Raw genomic sequence first — 21,484 nt, forward strand, 5'->3', positions numbered from 1 at the left:
ATATTTAACGAAAATAGAAATCTAAGCTCTTTGGACAAAGCTAGAGGCAAGGAGCCAAAACATGAACATAAAAACCACTCTCACTAACTTAAGTAAGCAGGAGGAAATAGCATCATTTGGACCTGGTTCCAGGCCAACCACAGGTCCCAAGGCCTCATTCCACCAGGAAATGCCCCTGACATGTTCACGAACAGTTCAAGTATGAAGCAGCCGCCAGAGAGAGACATCTAACCGAACTCTACATGGAGATCAAGATTAACATTCCAAACACAAAAGCCAGACTAAAGAACAGAACTGTCAAGATTTCAGAAACACTGAGAAAGGGCCAATGCAGAAAAATAACTGAAAAAGAATCTCAAAAATAATTATTTAGGCTTGTTGCCTCTTATTTGCATATTCACATGCTTTTTGCATATTTCAAGAGCTACTTTTCTGGCAAAGGTTTTTGCTGTAATGTTGAGAAATAGAATAGAATAGCAGGTCTTTGGAACATTTGTAATCATTTAAATCCTTTAAAAATTAAAAAAAAAATATCAAGTAACCAAACTAATCTCTGACTCAAAGGCTTAGGGATTAGAACCCATTACTTTCCCTATGTCTTCTCTAAGTTATTTAAAAAGAAGTCATAAGCAGTAAAAGATATATCATACAAATGAATCAAGAGTAGCTGACCCATGCCACCCAAAAATAAAAGTTTAAAAAAAAATCACTATCCTTTTGCTTTTTTCAATCTTTATATTCAAACCATGGAATAGTTTCCATATACGCTTTTGCTTTTGAGACTATGACACTCATAATGGCCTACCACTTAATCCATGACATTGCTTTTTTCTTTTGCCTGAAGTTTAGAATACATATGAATTTAAAAATCGTCTTAATATTCCACTGGGAATAAACAAAAAGATTCATATATCCTGCAAAAGAAGGGTATACTAATCTGTACAGTTACCTTGGCCTTTCTGGAGAAATTTTCCTTCCTAGCCTCTGGAGTCCCATGATTCCACCTTCACTACAATTTCCTGAGGGCGCATCAAAATGTCTGGAGGATGTCCACCCCCTGAGCTGTCTCTCAGTGTGTCCAGCCCAGGACTCACTCCTGAGGATGAGAGTGGACAAGACAAAACACTTATGCTTTCATGTTCCTTCAGTTATTTTTCAAAAACTTCGTTTATGCCAATATTTTACACCTAGAAGCTTAAAAAAGGCAGGGACCTTCAATATTTAGTTCATTTCATCAGTCATAAAACATCATACCAGAAATATATAACGATAATGGTAACCATTACATCAAAGTTTAGAATTGGAAAAAAACAAAATCCACCTAAATAGTCATTAGTAGGAAACTAATGAACAGGTTCTGGTAGATCTATATCATTTATATGTGTAGATACAAAAAGATTTCCAAGGTTATATAGTAAAATTAAATTATAAAACTATCATATACATGCACAGCTTTGCATAAAAAATATACATAAACACACATACTAGACATGGAAATTATAAATGGATAAACAAGTAGCTTTATCTTCGAAAGGGGTATGGAAGTGAAGGGTAAATTTCTACAAGCATTTGTTGCTGTAATTTTAAAGGTTTTTTTTTTTTTTAAATTTTCGACAAGAGATGATCTTTAGTTGGGGAATAGATGAATTAATTGTGATTTGTGTGGAATCTTATTAAATCAATAAAAAGAATGACTTAGAGCTTTAAGATGAGTGACAGCCACCCACCACAGATTTCAGGTCCTAATAGCATGAAACTATACATATTAATTTATATGGGGAAAAAAGTCTTTGCAGGTAGAGTTAAGGATCTTGAGATGGGGAGATTATCTGGGATCATCCAGATAGGCCCTTAATGAATCACGCCTATCCTTGTAAGAGAGAGGCAGAGGGAGACATCTAGAAAAGGAGGCAGCCATGTGACCATGAAGGCAGAGATTGAGGTGATGCAGTCACAGGTCAACGAATGCAACCAGATACCAGAAGGTAGAAGAAGCAAGGGACAGATTGCCCCGAGAGCTTTTGGAAGGAGTACAGCCCAGCTAACTCCTTGATTTCAGCCCAGTGATAGTGATTTCAAACTTCTGACCTCTGTAACTGTGAGTGAATAAATTTGTGTTGTTTGTTAAGTTTGAGATAATTTGTTACAGCAGCTTCAGGAAAGTAGCAGTGTTGCCATTTGATTTGGAGATATATTCTATTGGTGATATATTAGAAACTTTTTATAAGTGTAATAAATAAAATACAAATAAGTAAGGAAAGGAGAAAGGTAAAACAAAGAAAATTTTAAAACTAAAATAATGTATATGATAAACCCATTCCTTCAAAATTATATACGCAGGTATGCATAAAGAGATTTATAAATGGACTACTGGGCACTTGGGTGGCTCAATCATTTAAGCTTCTGACTCTTGACTAACCATTCAGGTCATGATCCCAGGGCCTATGATCAAGCCTGGCCTCGGGCTTTGTGCTCAGCACAGAGTAAGTTCCTCTCTCCCTCTGCCCTCCACCGCTGTGCATGTGTGCACATGCATGTTCTCTCTAAAAAAGTAAAATAAAATAGAATTATTTAAGAGACTTATAAGAGACTGCTAAGAGACTGTTACTAAACAATAATTCTGCTTATTTGAAGGTGGAAGGAATATCAGGTGATTTTTTACCTTTTTCTTATGTAATTTATTACAATGAGCATTCGTTTTAGAATCACAGAAAGTTTTTTGTTTTTTTTGTTTTTTTGTTTTTTTTTTAAAGAAAAGTCTTGGGGCGCCCGGGTGGCTCAGTTGGTTAAGCAGCTGCCTTCAGCTCGGGTCATGATTCCAGGGTCCTAGGATCGAGCCCCGCATCAGGTTCCCTGATCAGCAGAGAGCCTGCTTCTCTCTTTTCCCCTCTCCCTGCCGTTCTGCTTACTGTGCTCTCTCTCTCTAGCTGTCAAATAAACAAACAAAAAGAAAAAAAAAAGAAAGAAAGAAAGAAAGAAAGACAGACAGACAGACAAAGCAAGCCTTAGGGCATCTAGGTAACTCAGACAGTGAAGCGTCAAATTCTTGATTTCAGCTCAGGTCATGATCTTAGGGTCATGTGTCTGAGCCCCACATCGGGCTCTAGGCTCATTGAGGAGCCTGGTTAAGATTCGCTCTCTCCCTCTGCCCCTCACCCTGCTCAAGCACATGGAAGGAAGGAAGGAAGGAAAAGAAAGTAAGGCTTTTGTGAGAGTTGTCTTTTCCAAGGATAACTGAACAAAGGTCTCCCTTCTACACCCTGTTCTTACACTGTGCCATTAGCACTTCTCCATCATGAGATGGGGTCTATGTTCCCTTTTCCTGAATCTGAGAGGTCCTAGCACTACAGTGGAATCAGTGCTGGGTCATAACAAGCTTCACCCTTACTCCTGCCTCCCTCTCTCAGGACTTGCACCTAGGGAGCACAGAATTGATGGGAAAAAGGTCCAGAGGCCCCGAAGCCACCACATCAAGAGGAGAAAAAGAGATGCCAAGGAGTCCCCAGTGTCCCAGTCACAATGATGGGCCTGTAAAACAGCATTCTGAGAAAGCCCCAATGTGTATAACATTTATTGATTTCCATGATGTGAATGGTCTCACCATGATCTATTTCAAGCAACCAAAAGTTTAAAAAGTTGGCTCACTGAAGTCCTGAACATGTAACAGTTGGGCCCTGCCTCACCTCCCATTGCTGGTCTTCCCAATCCCAATGCCAGGCCTGAGTGAAGAAGTCAAATGACCTCAATCCTGACCGTGGTCAGAGTGCAACCTGTTAGAAACTCCACACTATTATGTCTGAGCTGCTCCAGAATTCCTGACCCAAAGAAAATGTGAGAGATAATTCATTGTTAGTTTTTTGAAGCCAATGAGTTTGCGGATGAATAATAGCAACCCCACTAACTAGAACTCTTGTAGGTAAATGATGACAGTCATAGCCAATGGCAAGGAATTTGGCAGCCCTACTGATCACTCATGTGTGAGCCAGGTTAGACCAAGAATCACCTCTTGCAGGGAACCTTGAGCCTAACTGTGTATGTTCCTTTAGCTTACCTCCATGGGGTCTGAAGTGGGTGTTTAATGCAAGAATACATCCTTGCCCCATTGTTTTTCATGAGGGTATCACCAGTCTGCCCAATAGCCAAAGCTCCTCTCTCAACTGCATATGTGTAATAGCTGTACTGCACTCCAAAGATGGCTTTAGGTCCATCCTAGCACTCCTTTCCTACAGAACACGGAGACACTATCTCTAGGGAACCGCTGTTAGGAATTTTGAGCACCCTTCTCCGCTAAAGCATCCCTGAGCATTCGCCATTTTTATAGCCTATGTTTCTCATTATGCCAGAAAGACTTACAACAATTTGTTGATCATCATGCCATTACCCCCTCCAAGTCACCCGGAAATGTCTTTCTCAGCATCGTGTGAAAACATGCAGATTTTTCTGTGCTCTTATCCATTATCCTGTGGTGGTAACAACAAAGAATGTGGAGCCAAAACATCCGAGTTTGATTCTTGGTTCTGCTATTTACTGACCATAACCTATACAATTTACTAATATCTTGGAGCCCCTAGTTAGCTCAGTTGGCTGAGTATGAGACGCTTAATCTCAGGATCATGAGTTCAAGCCCCACATTGGGCATGGAGCCTACTTAAAAATAAATTTATTAATCTCTTTGTATTTGGTTTCCCCATCCATAAAGGAGGAATTAAAAATAGTACCTACATATAGAATCATTTATTAGGATTTAAGAAAATTATTAGCATATGCCAAACCCTTTTATCAGTGTCTGCAAAATTTAGGGCTTAATAAATATGAGTTGTTTGTTTTCAGAGCACTCATAAAACTGAACCAAGGTATTCCATGCAACTTTAGGGGTGAGGGTGGGGGGAGGGGGCAAAATTTCCCATCTCAACCAAAAAAGTACTAGAGTATGCCTCCAGCCCTAATAAAACTATGAGAACATCATATCAAGGTTACATGTCAGGAAGTATCTGCCTACCTTCTCCGCCCTCAAGGTCTGCCCCCGGATTAGAAAGGTCTCTCACCATCTGCCACTTCCACAGATTATGACTTTGTAAGGCGCCAGCCAGAAGGCAAATTTCAAGTCTGGGAGACAGAATCCATGAAATCATTTCCACTAATTAACCCTTTAGCTCCAATTATCTGACCAGATTGGCTATCTTCTCATAGTCATGTCTATTCATTTAATAAGTTCAATATAGGCCTAGCTCTGGGCTACAGATGTCAATTAGAGATGGGGCATGGTTTCCACCATTGGGGAGAACACACATCGAGTTACAGTACAAGGAAATCAAGGGGGGGTTCAGAAGACAGAATATCATAAAAGGGAGGGCAGCTGATATAGAAAGAGTATTAAGGAATCCACACCCATCACAGGTATATTTGAGAGAGGCAGACAGGGCTGGGAGCAAATTCAAAACAAATTTCTCTTTCAAAATTCTGTCCCCACATGAGCCCATAGGCTTCCAAATTTAAATTACTTTCCTGTCAAGTCCTGGGTTCCTAAAGCATGAAAATAACACAATGTAAAATGGTCACTGCATTACCCCGTTCCCATACTCCTGAGAAGAGCCAGGAATTGAGGAAGGGGAAGACTAGAAGTGTGAATTGACACTGGCAGGAGAGACCTTCAGATAAATCCTATGTCAAGAAAACCAAGAGAAGTCAAACACCTTTCTATATAGGTGGAGAAGCTTTCTGATACGTATTTGGGCTCACAATGGAACAAAAAGACCTCTAAAAGTGTACACTAGGAACAACGAGTGCCGGTGCTGCTACACACTACATTCATGTGCTTCTCTCCCTCCTTCCTGAAACCATTCTAGGAGGCATTCAGCATCTCCAGTTCACGGAGAAGGGAAATGAGTTCCAGAGAAGTTCAACTCATCGTTCAAGGTCACAGAGGAAATTCTGCCAAGTAGAAACACTGAGCCCAGTTATTCTATTTCCAATCCAATGTTCTTTTCTCCGCACCAGCTTCTTTACTCCCTAAAGGGGGATGAAAAGTCATTGATTTTATGTATTTTCAAAGTTCACCTATAAATTGCACAACTGTGTAAAAATTCTGAATTCTGTTACGGCAATATCCTTTAATCAAGATGGCAACACAAGTATGTGTGTTTGTCGGGAATCATTTTTTTTCCTCCCCATGCTAAAGATTCTTTTATGAGAGAGACTCCACTGCCAGTATCCATCGAATTAGGGAATAAAAGATGCATGAACAGTTATCCCGCGCGCACGCACCCACACACACACACACACACACACACCCCATCCATGCTTCTACTTCCTCCAACAGGCAAAACCAATTTGGTCTACATCTGATGCCTCATTCAGATGTCTTTGGAAGGCGTACATGATGACGTTAGCACCAACTGTTTGAGCAGCTGCAGAAAATCATTAACCCAAATTGCTCATTACACCTTTATAGACATGAAGCAAGTCTGCCTGCTAAACGCAGATATAAATATAATGGGTAATAATGGTGATGGGACATGATAAAAACAAGCGAGGCTGAAGGGGGTGGAAAGAGCTGCAGAAGGAAATGCTCCCTGTTGTATGTTGCTTTGTCCATAAAGGGCACGAAAGCTTCAAATAAAAGAAGAAGAAGGAAAAAAAAAAAGAAGCCAGTTATGAACAAACTTATCCCACCACGTCTCTATCAGAAGGTTGGCTTCTTTTCACTGACTGCATCATTGCAAACAACAAAGAGGGGACCTCTCATGTGGGGCAAAAGAACAGCTTAAAGAGCAGCGTTTTTAGACACATTCAGAGAAATTGAAAGTTGCTGTGGTTTTTCTGGCGGGGAAGTTATCGCTAACACCCAGGACAGACATCCCGAAGGGTGAGGGGCCCAGCTCTGCGCTGCCTTCCTGCAGAAAGACCTTGAATGAAGGATTTGCTGCCAGTTAGAACGCAATATGGTCTGGGCCAGCATTCCGTCTCTGGAGCGGCTCTGAGTGGCAGCTTGAATTGCCCTGCCAAATCCCTCTGCTTTGCTCTTTCTAAAAAAAGAACAAGGGGAAAGATGTGGCAAGTCAGAGCAGCAATCCACGCCTCAGCACATTGCCCTGCCACAGCAAATGTTAATATTTTTTAATGTCAGTGTGGAGGCTCCTGTTTGAAATTCAATGGGGAACTAAAATTAATGTAAGCCTGCTTAGGAATGTCAAACGAAGACTCATCATATTGTAGAGAGCATTTGTGCAATAGGAAAATGATGGCAATGGAAAGTGGAAAGCTTATGTTGATAATCATCATGGGGGGGGGGTTCCAAGAAAGAATGTGAGTGCTTGAAGTTATTTGTGAAAAAAATAATTTGTGGAAGAAAGTGTGATGCGAATAGGTGTGCTTCTTGCAGGGAAAACCAACAGCCTATATTCTAAAAAATAGATACATAAATAAGACAGGCAAAGGCCTTACCTCATATTGTGCAGTTTGATTTTGGAAAGAAAGTATATTTGGAAAATTGAGTTACCCGATTCTCCACCCTTCCCTGTCTGAACATCCCTTAAAAGGGGACTTTAATGGGGCATTGGTGGTTCAGTGGTAGAATTCTCGCCTGCCTTAAAAGGGGACTTTGTAGCTCTTCCCATCAAGAAAGACACAGAGTCCTTTCGCCCTCCCCCTTGAATCGGCTGGCTCCGTGACTTACTTTGGCCAATAGAGGCAGTAGAACTGACCATCTACCAATCTAGGCCTCAAAGGACCTCGTGCATTTTCACAACCTCTTCTAAAATGCCTCTCCTGGCATGAGAAAAAGCTTAAGCTCCTGCAGGACAGAACTGAACAAAGCCGAGTCAGCCCAGCCCAGGCCCCATCACAGGCTAGCCAGCTCCCAGCCAAGGAACTGCAAGCAAAGGACAAAGGTCTGTCTGTATCAGCCAGGTCCAGGCTAGGTCCCAGTGGCCCAGTTGTACCACAGACTTCGGGAAAGAGTTGGGATTTTAAGGCCCTGAGTTTTGGGTTTATTTCATTTCATGGCAACACTAACGGAAACATTAACTCTTTATAAAACACTCAACCTCAACTTAGATTTTTGAGAAAAACTAGACCCCTGGGGTACAGGAACAAAAAGCACCCCTCTTACCTAACAATTCTGCAGTTATCTCTTGGGTCAACCAGTGTTTACAGTAGGGGATGGGGCCTGGGCACCTAAAAAAAGTTTATGTCACATAGCTAATCGAACCCATGCCCCTCGGGAGCACGGTCTGTTTTCTTCCCTGCGAAGTTATAAGTTCAAACGTAACAGAAAGAGTGGGTTTTCTACTAGAAATCCAGCTGAAGCCTGAATAAGACTTAAACTGAAATGAGATCTCATCTGGCATTTTAAAAGCTATAATTTGACATAATTAGCCATTCTTGTCGGTGCTGCATGTCACCTTAACCACGATCCTGTGTTACTGGTAGAATTGAGTTTATAAGGTTCTTCCACATTCTAAACAGCTTTTCTCTTAATCAAGAAATCCAGGGGGGGAAACACAAGGAGTGAATATTAACAACGGAAACCAGAGTGTATTTTGCTATTTTAGCTATGGAAATGTATCTCCTTCTGGCCTTAAGCTGCTTGAAGACAGCTAGCTCTCCATTTCTATAAGTTATCTTCTTTGGGAAGGACCTTAAAACTCTTATCTTTTAAGAGCTAATTAAAAAGAAATCTATGTCATTCCTTCCCTAAGAACACTGCAACTGGATATAAACACAGCCTATCTCTTCAAGTTCTAAATCATCCACTATTTGAAAAAGAAGTGTACATATACAGCAGTATAAGAAAATGCAAAGTCTGCTTCTATCACTAGGTTAATAAAAGGACATGGGTCACATTTCAAGATGCAAAGTTAAGGGGCACCTGGGTGGTTCAGTAGGTTAAGCATCTGCCTTCAGCTCAGGTCATGATCCCAGAGTCCTGGGATCAAGCCCCAAATTGGGCTCCTTGCTCAGCAGGGAGCCTGCTTCTCCCTCTTCCTCGATACATCCTCACCCGGCTCATGCTTGCTTTCAAATAAATAAAAATCTTAAAGAAAAAACGAGGAGACCTTAAAATCCTGTATATTGTTATAATTAAGTTCATCTCTTCTATTTCCCTGCATCAAATATGGTTTTCACCCTAAGAGACTCAACCCTTTAAAACAAATTGTGGGACAAGCAACTGTTCTTATGGGAAATTTCATCTCATGGCAAGAGCAGTGGGTTTTGTACATCCAGGTCTTATAGCTACATAATACTTTCCAGCTGCATAATATTTTAAAATCTACAAAATATACAGGGTTTTGTTTGTTTACCTGGGTGGATTACCACCATCCCAGGCACAAGGCTGGCAGATGCAGGCACGTCTTTGGAGTCTATCTTGGCAATCAGAGACCAAGTTGTCAGGGCCCGTAGGTTTTAAGATGTATAATGACCTGTAACCACCCTTATGGTATCATACATAGTTTCCCTGCCCTAAAATTACTCTGTGCTCTGCCTATTCATCCCCTCTTCCCCCAACCTCTGGAAACCACAGACCTTTTCCCGTCTCTACAGTTTTGCCTTTCCCACATTGCCATGGAGTTGAATCATGCAGGGTGAAGCCCTTCCAGATCGGCTTCCTTCATTTATTAATAGGCATTTAAGTTTTCTTCATGTCTTTTCATGGCTCATTTCTTTTGAGTGCTCAATCCCAGGGCTCTGGGATCATGACCTGATGATGACCTGATGACCAAAATTCCATTGGATAAACGAACCACAGTTCATTTATCCAATCACCCACTGAAGGACATCTTGGTTGCTTTCAAGTTTTGGCAACTATTAATAACTCGGCTATAAACATCTACATGCAGGTTTTTGTGTGAATTTAAGTTTTCAACTCCTTTGGGAAAATACCAAGGAGCATGCTCACTGGATCGTATGGTAAGAGAATGTTCAGTTTCTGTGAGAAACTGCCAAACTGTCTTCCAAAGTAGCCACACCATGCTGTATTCCTACCAGCAATGAGTCAGTCTCTGTGGCTCCTCAGACCTTTGGTGTTGTCGCTGTTCTTGACTCTGACCGGTCTACTAGATGTGTAATGGTGTTTCATTGCTCTTTCGGTTTGCATTTCCCCAATGACATATGAGGTGAAGCATCTCATACACTTATTTGCCACTTGTATATCATGCTTAGTGAGGCATCCCTTGGGGCTTTGCCCTATTTTTTAATTGGGTTGTTTGCTCTCTTGAGTTTTAAGTGTTCTTTGCCTATTTTGGATAGCAGTCTTTTGTCAGAGGTCTTTTGCAAATATTTTCTCTCGGTCTGTGGCCGGTCTTCTCATTTTCTTGATGGCCCGTAGATTCTGCCTCCGCACGTCTGTCCTTTTGTTTAGTCTTTCTTTCTAGTCCCACTGCCCCTATTCAGCTCCTAACTTCTAACACCTTGAAAAGACACAGGTATTCTGTGAGAATGAAGAACACTAAAAACAGCTATTGTCCCAAAACTCTAGGATACAGACTGATTTCTCCTTTAAAACAAGAAGGTGATCTTGCCTATAGTAAGTTTAGTTCAAGAACTAGTTACCCATGATGAATATAAACACTCCTCTCAGGCAACAACACCTGGATTTGTGTGGTCCTCAAAACCCATAAATTAGAATCAGATGAATACAGGATTCCAAGCAACACATCACACTGTCCGATTTTCTGAAGGGAAAGACTTGGGAATCTTAAGTTTGGCAAGTCCCTAACCTGCCTCTCTCCATGACTCACAAGCACACCACAGTTTGAGACCCAAGATGTGAAGCTCTACTGCTTGGCCTGGGCACTAGTTTTTTTAAAACTACCTGTATCTTGAAATAGTTCACAAAAGTAAAAAATAAGTCTGGGCTTTTACATTCCACGTATTTTCTACATGAATTATTTTGTAAGCTTCTTGGGTGAAGAATAAACTAAATTGTGTTGAGCACATGCTATGTCATAGCCGCCCAGACCAAGTGCTTTATATAAATTGTGCTAAGGAACCAACAGTTGACTCCAAAAGTGGGACATTAGGTAGGGCAAAGACTGAGGTAGTACTGCTCCCTAAGGGAAGTGGAGTGTAACCCCTTCTCACACCCTAAGTGTGGGCCACATACACTTAACTTTCTTCCCAAGAGGTCAAAATCAAAAGGTGGTTACTTGAGTAACCTCACAGTGGAGAAACCCAAAAACAACACCCCAGCCATGTGATCACATTTAATTTCATCAGGATAAGTCACATTGACAGTGTACACCCCTGGTAAGAACAGCCCTTGACCTCTGTAGTCTGCTTCCCCTGAAGCCCATTATCCCAGCCTAGTCATGTGAAAAACAGCAGATAAACCCAAAGGGAGGGACAGTCTACAAAACACCTGACCAGGACTCCTCAAGGTGTCAAGATCATCAAATAAAAAGGAAGTCGGTGGAGGGGATGGTGGAGGAAGTCTGAGAAACTGAGTTTATTGATGCTTCAGAGGACGTACTGTTAAATGTAATGTGGTATCTTAGGATGAAAAAGAAAAAAAATAGACTTCAGGTAAAAACTAAGAACATTCTAATAAAATATGGATTGTAGTTAATAATGCATAAATATTGTTCATTACTGGTTACAAATGAATCTTAATAATGTAAGATGTTAATGAGGTAACCAGGGGAGATATAGGTGTATTACATTTATAACTGTTCTGTAAATCTGATACTATTCTAAATTTAAGATTTTTTGAAAAGTAGGGAGGAAAAGATAAAACATGCTATTAAGTGAATGAACAAATAAATGAAGAAAAAAAATCAGTGAATAATGACCAAAGCGAAATTTTAGCTAATGTCACCACTTACCAGTAGTTTAAAATCAATTTGTGATCAGTATTATAGTAAATAAACAAAAAAAGCTTGCTAATTTTTTAACTGAGCTTTGGAAACTTTAAACAATGGCAAGAAAAATAATTGCTGGGTTTTATAAAAATGTTAATAGAGTTATTATGTTGCAAATTTCTACTTATCCTTCCAAGATGTGGTATTAACTGAATATTTATAGCTATGTCCACACAGATGCCATGATATAAATGTGTCATGTATGTTTTGTATATGCAAATTTTAAAGATTACTACAAAAACAAAATTCAAAGTTGGAAAAGGAACTCAAAAGTTGTTGAGGAAGTTAGAACAATACGGTCACAAGACCAGGATGACGGTCTTCCCTGTGCACATCTGTTCACATAGAAGGACCACACAGGCTAATCACAAGTATCACTTTCATTTCTGACATTGCCAGAACCTTAGTAAGAAGCCAAAGAAATATTTATCCTTTCTGTGTGCCCTTTCTGTTCAATGGGTATAACAGGTGCTTCCACTCATTATACCAAAGGCTGATAGTTGTTTACTATAGTTTAGTTTTTTTAAAAAAAAAAACCTACCTAGAAGACATTTTAAGATGCTTGATTCAAAGGATGAGTGTGCAATTAGTTTCCAAATGCAAACTCAAATCCGGTGCCCCAATTTTTTTTAAATTTTATTCATTTGACAGAGAGAGAGATCACAAGTAGGCAGAGCATCAGGCAGAGAGAGAGGGGGAAGTAGGCTCCCCACTAAGCAGAGAGCCCAATGCGGGGCTCGATCCCAGGACCCTGGGATCATGACCTGAGTCGAGGGCAGAGGCTTAACCCACTGAGCCACCCAGGCGCCCCAGGTGCTCCAATTTTGAAGAATATTAATATCCTTTATTATTCGGCACATTTTTTTTATATCAGATTCAAACTATATTTTAAGGTTTCGATTGTAAAATTCATCTGTGCTAAAGTGGCACACCTTACTTTCCGTTCATTTGCAAGCCCCTTTGGTCTCCATCCTCCTTCTCCCCGAGACTGTTACTAAAGTTCCAACGATGGAAGTCTGCTAACAAACATGGACAGTCCTCTGGTAGTGAGGCGAGGTCTATGTCCTCTCCTTTTGAATGAGAGCAGGCTTGTGACTCATTTGTAACCAAAAGAATGTGATGACTTCCCAGACTACTTCAGAAAAGGTGCAGCTTCTGCCCTGACCTCTGAAAACATGACTTGGAACCATAAGCCACCATGTGGAATATTAATCTTGGAGCCACCACAGTGAGGAAACCAAGCCAAACTCCATGGAAAAGCCATGTGCCGTCCTGGGGTTGGCTGTTCTGCTCTCCCCGTCCCCCTGCTCAAGGAACAAACGTTAGCCCGTGAACCTGCAGAGATTGTGGACTCCAGCCCTGGAGTCTGCCTAGCCTTCAAGTCTCTGTGGTAGAGCCCCAGACATGGTGGAAGAAAGGGAGCATCTCCACTGCGCCCCCTGAATTCCTAGCCCACAGAATCCAGGGGCATAACAACACGGTGGGTTTATGCAGTAATGACTGGAACAAACACGAGTGACCTCCAGGTCTCTAAATTTCACGGACATTTTTTCAGGCCCCATCTTCACTTGACCTCTCAGTAATATCCCACAGGGCTATCCCCTTCCCTTCCTTTTGGAAGAGTTCCTTCTCTTGACCTGTGGAAAACTAAGTTCTCCAAGTTCTCTCCTTTCACCCCTCCTTCAAGGTTTTTATGCTGCCTCTTCCTCCTTTAACCAATTTTTGTGTATGTTTGCCTTCCCTATGGATAAACTCCTTCTGTTACTCTAATCCCTCCTTCTTAAGACTCTATGTTAATCTCTGAATCCTGTATATGCCAGTGACTTAACAAAGTGAGGTTTCCAGCCAAGCCTAATTTCCAGAGCTCCATCTCCTACATTCCAGCTAATTGAAATTTCCACTTGGAATATTATTTCAAACTGAACACAAACTAGATGAAAACTTTAGTCTTTTCCTTCCCCAAATTGTACTTAGTACAGGGATTCTGATCTCACTCTAGTTGTTATTCATGTTAGAATACCAAAAATCAAGTCCCAACACTTCCCAATCCTTATCACCCACATTCAGTCTCCTACCAGTATTTGTAAAACCACCTCTAAAATCCAGCCCAATCCATCCACTTGTCTCCAACTCCACCACTCCATCCCAATCCAAACCACCAAACCTCTTACCTGGACACGTTAAGTATCTCCTTAACTACATTTTTGCTTTCATTCTTGCACTCCCAGAATCTCCTACAGCCAGAATGTTCTCCTTAAAATACAAAGTTGATTCTACCTCCAACTTTAAAGCCTCACAATTTTCTATTTTATTTAGGATCGAATGGGAAGAATTTTACAGGCAACTGAATTGTCTTTGACGTAGCTTTCCCACCACAACTCAGCACCACTCTTATTTTGTGGGTTCTAGTATCTCTGCTCTAGACATAATCATAATCAAACACTTTGTTTCTTGAAGTAACTTGCCCACCTCAGAGTCTCTGCCCATGCTGGTCCATCTGTGCGAAATGCTCTTCTCTCCACTTCTTCACCTGGAAAGGCCCTATCCAGCCCTCTGAACTCAAATACCAATTGTCAAATGTACTTTTTAGGACCACATCATTCAATGCCCTGTGCAGGAACATGCACCACACACATCATTTTCCTTTTAGTTTTATCACGCTGTACCATTTTAGATTGTTTGTGATTGTTTTTCTCCTTAAAACTGTAAGCACGACGAGGGCAGGAATACTGACTGTTTCACTGACAGCTATGATCCCTGAGCTTACCCTATTTCCTGACACATTTTAGATGCTCAGCACATATTGTCTGAATTAATCCATAAAGAAATGAATCAACAGAACTGTCCAGTTGCAGAGTAGCTGGGGTTACAAGACTTTAGGACAGCATCACGTGACAGACAATGCCAATTAGAAGAATCAAAAAGAAATGTAAGGGTAACAGAAGAATCCGAAAGGTCTTTAGGCTGATCTGCTTCATGGAATGTTATTTTTAGAAAGTATTTCATAAAGAACACAAATGTCAGTAGAAGGTTAACCTAAATGCATTTCAGTAAAATATCTAAGCCTTTGAGGAATGGAGTGTCATAAAGCGGGTGGTGAGAAACATGAAAGTCTTCTGCCCTGGAGCATGGATGGCCATCACCTAGAATATCAACTTATAAACACCTAACCACCAAAGGGATTCTTTTCCCCAATCTCAACTAATAATTTATCATTCTAATTTATGCATTCTTTTCATTCCTTACTTCCTGGTAATCTTCTATTTTCAAATTTTCTATTTTTTTAAATCAAGTTTACCTCATACTGACAAAACATTTTGGGGCTGTGGGTTTTTTTTTTTAATCCAATAAAAATATTCCTAACATGGAATCGATGAGTTCAATACATTTATTGAATTGCTGATTTGGGGCATAAAAATAATTTTGTTATTTTACTTCACATTTCCCATTTACTGTGTTTTCTCTTATATCTCCTGCTTACATTGGAGAGATTTGTTATTTTACTTACTAAAAAGTTACACATTGTTTGTTCTTATGCAGGTTGCACTTCTGTAGATACATAAACCGATCTGTATAGATCGGTTAAAACACAGATGCTAATATTTCATGGACATTTGATCGCTGTGTACATGCCGTTCATGTCTAGATTTAATTGTGTGTCTATTTCTGTCCTTTTCTCCTCGTCATTATAACATTATATGTATATTTATCTATGTGATTCAATCATCTTTCTTGGCCCTATCTTCTGCATTATCTCAGACTTTTTTCCTTTCTTACGCATGTTTTTCTTCCCAGAGTGCTTTCAGTAAGATTTAAAGTAGCAAGCATCCTGAGGCATAGTACATTTAAGAATATTTTTATTACCTCCTCAGAATTAAGAAAATATTGACTTGTTATAAAATCTCCATCAACATTCTTTCCTTCAATACTTCTGCAACATAACCATCCTCTTACATCCAAGGCTGTTGCTGAAATGTTGAACAGCCAGAGAATTCTTGATTTTTGTTGACAATATTCTTTTCTGGGCAAGTTTTAGTTTCCCCTTTATCTCTAGTATGCCTGAGTTTCAGCCTGTGCCCAAGTACAGGATTTTAATCACATCCCCACTGAGTATTTGTAAGTCCTTCCATGGTCCTCGTTTTCATTTTTAAGAAAATTTTCCCACTTCCCATTTTTTAAGATCCCTTCTAGAATTTTATTATGTATATGCTGAATATCTATGTAAATCCTCCATATTTTTAGCATTTCTGTTATGTTTTCTATGACTTTTTTTTTCCTGTTTTCTGGGATTTTTCTCAATGTTACCTTCTAATTCATTAACTTATTCTTGGGCTGTGCCCATGCTACACTGTAATTAGAACATCATTTCTCCCTTATATTTTAATACCTAAAGTGTCTATTTTTTCCTCCGACATTCTTATAATATTTCCTTACCTCTAATTATTTTAAAGCCTCTGCCAGTCTGTTCAAACAATTGTGCTTCTGATTAAATATGTCATTCCATATGTTGTCTTTCTTTGTAGAGTTATTGTTCTCCCGAGAGGTGTAATTAGTTCAGCCTGCGAGCTCATCCTCAGAGGGAGGTATCTGGTACTTAGTTTGGTAATATGCATTACAAGATGGAGAAAGGCTCCAGTCTACATCAGTCCCTGTGTGTTTAAGGGGAGCTAAAGGTATGGGAAGAGAGTCGCAGATACCATAGAGCACTTGCTGATTCCTTACGTTTGCTGCCCCCCAGCAATCTTAGAAGTTTTACCTTTTAAATGCATAAGTAGCAGCATTGAAAGAAGGTAGAATTTCATTTGAAGCTAAAAAGGAAAAAAAAAAATAATGGAGAAGTAAATGCTTAAGGGTGGCTTGTCAATTCAAATCTGTTTTCTTCATGTCTTCACCACTGCAGGATGTTGTGGATCAATGTTCCTCCTGACCTTGTCTGTTGCAGCCACTTTTATCAGTAAAGGGACAAGCAAAGTTGTTCAAGGCAATGCAAGGAAAATGTCAAGAGCAGAATATATAAAGCTTAAAGTCTTCCACACTACCTTTTCCCAGCCAGCTCTGGCCATCCTGTACTATAGGCTTTACCTATTCACAGCTCCCCAATTCATTCTCCTTTTTCTCTCTCTCACCAGTTCAAGGCAGCCTCCTTAAGATTACTGCTGCTTCCATGGGCCCTTGGCACAGTCCTTCAGTTCTTCCCCTGGGCTGATTGTAGAGAAAGCAGCCAGCTCTAATTTATCATCTTGTCCCAACCCTGAAGTTCTTGCCTTACTTCTCTAACCCTGCATTCACTCCCTCCTGTTTAAATTTCTACTGTAAACTTCTTCACTTTAGATTAACATAAAAAGAAAAAATAAGAACTTTTTCCTATGTCCCTAGACTTAAGTAGAAAATTGTTCAATGTATCACAATTCTAAGCCTAAGCAAAATGCTTCCTTTGTAAGTGAACACTGAGATAAAGATTTAACAAAAAGCTTCCGATGAAGGAATAAGACATTTCTGCCAACTTTTCTGGACTGTGTAGTGAATAGTATGAACTACTCTGCAATCTTGTCTACGCTGCTCTGTGTCCTAGGAAGTGGACCTCTGTTGAGAGCATCAGTGATGTTTCCATGTCTTCTAACCTCTGTTCACTAATTCAGCCCATTGGAGACAACAGGAAGTCAGAGCAGAAAGAAGTTTTAAGGTGATTTTTATTCCCCTGTATCCTTCCTGCCAGCTCCACAAGTTGGCAGTGGCCATGTTCTCCCAAAGACCACAGCTCCTGACAGACAAACCTGCCATGGAGCTGTAGCTTGCATCAGTCCTATTAAGATCACTCTCCTTGGCCCCCACTCACTGGGGTGGTAAGAGCCTCCTGCTATTGTCCACGCTGGATGATTTGATTGTACTGAGTTGGTTTCCGCTCACCTTGCCCACAACTTACCAATGGCCCACTTATTAAAGAGTCTCTTCATTAATCACCCTTTGTGAATCTGCCATCTGCTTTCGGCTGGGCACACAGGTGTACAGCATCTTTTTATTCCCTCTAAGAGTGTCAATAATTAAAAAATCATGAAGAAAATCTGAAACACCAAAAGGGATGAAGACAAAAGCGGCATGCTTACAGAGCTCAAACTCAGATAATAAAGCATCCTCAAAATCACATAGCCCAGAATCGGAGGACGCACAGTCCAAGAAACGCTTCTCACTGACGTAGGATTCTAGTTCACATCTAAACTAAAAAACAAACCTGATGAAAACAAACAAAAAACCTGATGACAAACCTGATCTAGCTTCTTTGCCTTCTTCCAAGATGACCTTTTTTTTTTTTTACTTTGGATGACAATCTCAAAGTTCTACTTTACAGTTTTGTTTTAAGCAATGATCAAAGGCTCAGAAGCCTACTCCTCAGAGCAGATTTGGGGATTTCTCTTGCATACTCAGTGATTTCTTGTAAAATACAATATTCAGGAAATTCTGAAAATAGTTGCACCTCTTTTATACCCACACCCCCAAACTGATCTGAAAAGAAATAAGCCAGCTACATTGAAAACTTGGAACAAGGGATGTAGGGGTGGTGGGGGAGTTAATAATATGGTGGCAGGCCACACAAATCCTGCATCTGTGGTGAACTAAGCTGGCACTCAGTTCTGGAGAGGGCCTTGAGGAAAGAATCTGCAAAGCCTTCCTCCACAGAATCAGAATTGCCCAGAAAACAGCACTAAGTACTTTTTGATTTCCTTAGCTCAAAAGATACCACTTCTGGGACTCTTTCCTTGAAAGAGATCCTTCAGTATTCTTCAAGGACGTGAGTAAGAGCACAAGAATGACAGCTTCTCAGGGAATTTCTCTTCTCTGTTCACCCTTAGAATGAGAAAGAGAAACAGTCAGAAGCCAAGAGGAAGGGAAGACATGGAAGAAAACAGAAAAGAAGAAAGGACAGGGAGAGACATGAAGGAAAGAAGGTCTAGAAGGAAAGGGGAGAAAAAGAGGCAGAAGAGGAGAGAGGCTTGTCAGTGTATAATAATCCTCAAGAAATACGGCAAACAAGACCTTCCAGATTTTACCACATAGCTGCCTGTATTCAGCTCAGGGCACATAACTCATGTCTTCAACCAATGTAGCTATTTGAGAAGCACCTTAGATTTTTATTTTTATTTTTTTTTAAAAACTTTATTTGACAGAGAGAGATCGCAAGTAGGCAGAGAGGCAGGTAGAGAGAGAGAGGAGGAAGCAGGCTCCCTGCCAGGCAGAGAGCCTGATGTGGGGCTCGATCCTAGGACCCTGGGATCATGTCCTATATGCCAATACCGTTTCCTTTGCGTATTTGGTGTTTAATTGCCTTACATGATAAAATAACACTGATGCCAGACAATTTCTTATAATTGCTCATGATTCCTTAGATTTGTTTTGGAAATTTTACTGGTTTAGGACTTATAAAATCTTGGCGATTTAATCCTTTTAAAAATTTGACTTTTGGAAAATGAGGCAAACTGTAATATACAGCCATTTGGGAAAATAACAGAAGTGAAGAAAATGAAGTAAAAATAGTTTAATCATATGCTATACATTTTTCTACTAAAAACAGACTTAATAGTGGTTTACATAAAATGTACTTACAGCTTATGTTTAGCGATATTGTGGGTTTCCTAAGAGGTAGAAACCTCTTAAAAATAAATCCCTGAATAATGGGCATATTACAAACACACATTAAAATATTTAAAATATTTTGGTAGGCTGAAGAGAGAATTATAATATACTTCAGTTCCTCCATTCCCAATTCAAATGTTCAGAAATGGCAGAAAATATTTAATATTTACACCTATATCTGCACTGAAAAATAAGGAGAGTCCATAGTAAGCTAGAAAGAAGCAGCTCTAAAAGACAAAAAGAAAGAAAGAACATAAAATCCTCTTAGAGGAAAGTACCGTTCAGAAGATGAATGCTATAAAAGATGAAGCAGCATCCAGATGGTTTCAGGCCCTGAGGTGGCCCAGAAGCAAATGGGAGGGATTAATTTGGGTATCTCAGCAGGAGTAGCCAGGTACTCAACCCCTCACTGTCATTCCCCACCTTTGTCAGCTCAAAGCCAGCAAGAAATGCCTCCAGGCAGATGCATCTGAGTCTGAGGGTAGAAACTTGATTTGGAGAAGCTTGGCAATGCCCCCTGGCTAAAGAAATTCCAAGGAAGTACAAACTCTAGTTAATACTTCCATATCATTGTTTTTTCTTCAGTTGTGACAATGTATCCCACCAACGAAAGATGTTAATAATAGGGAAAACTGGATGGGGGTGTATAGGAATCCTCTTGACTACCTTTGCAACTTTTCTATAAATCTAAAACTCTTCTAAGATCAAGCCCTCAACCTACCCCCAACAAAATCTGAATACCTTTAAATGACATACTTCATTTCCAAATAACTTAGGTCAAAGAAGAAAAAAAAACTATCTTACACTATTTAGAAATAATGAATATTAGAAAAACAAAAGGCAAAAAGCTACAGTATACAGCAAAATGGTTCTCAGAGGAAAATGCAGTCTTAAATGTTTTTATTTTTAATCAAATTAAACTAAGATTTCAAATCAAGAATTTAAGAGAGAAATGATTAAGAGATACAAAATTTAAGAAATAAAATTGGAAATATGAAAAATTGAATAAAATCAAAAGTTTAATAAACTAAGAACTGTAACAATCTTCATCAGATCTGAAGAAAGCACAGAAAAGGCATGAATAACAGATTTTTTAATTAACAAATACTATATACAATGCTGTATAATTTTGATGACTTGTATAACCGAGAAAATTACTGCAAAATCAATTACCAAAATTGGCTCAAATCATGGTAGTGAAGTGGTTAGACAAAATAACTTGAAAATATATTGTAAAGATATTCAAATACCAAAACCAAATAAAGCTATCATGCTCCGATGACTTTATGGATAATATATAACAAATTTCAGTAAACACTTTCTAAAGTATATAAACTCCTCCATAAAATTGGAAGAGATGTTATGTCCAAGCAGCACAGACACACACACTAGCAGGACAATTCCAACCCAATAAAAGAAATTAATAAGCTACCATCATTTCTGAACATAAATGCAAAAAACCCAAAGTAAATTAAAAGCAAATTAATTAAGCAGTGATTAACATTAATGATGTAAAACTTAAGAAAATATATATAATGTAATAAAAATTTTAAGTGTTTAAATTAGAATATTAAGATCATTTTTAATTGCTGAAGTAGATAAAGCACAGGATCATCCTAGCAGATACTGGGAAAGCTCCACATAAAATAGCATGGTTTTGATAAATAAGCAAATTGATCAACAGCAAGATAAAATATTCATATTAAAAAAACTGATGCATTTGTGGGAAGTTGGTGTATAAGTGGCATTCTAAGTCACTGGGGAAAAGCTAGCCTATTCCATAAATGGCATTGGAACAATATCATGCATGTGAGGGCAATTTGGACCTCTGCCTTACACTATAAATTCCAGATGGATCAGAGATCATCTGGAGATCCATTAAGAAAAAAAAATAGAGGTGAGTACTTTGTTACTTTATGTTGCCAACATTTTCTTACACAAGAGTTTGTGTTTTTTAATTAATAAAATACAAAATAGAAGGAAAGTCAAATTTCACT

This window comes from Mustela nigripes, chromosome 2, assembly GCF_022355385.1.
Source record: "Mustela nigripes isolate SB6536 chromosome 2, MUSNIG.SB6536, whole genome shotgun sequence".
Lineage (NCBI taxonomy): Eukaryota > Metazoa > Chordata > Mammalia > Carnivora > Mustelidae > Mustela > Mustela nigripes.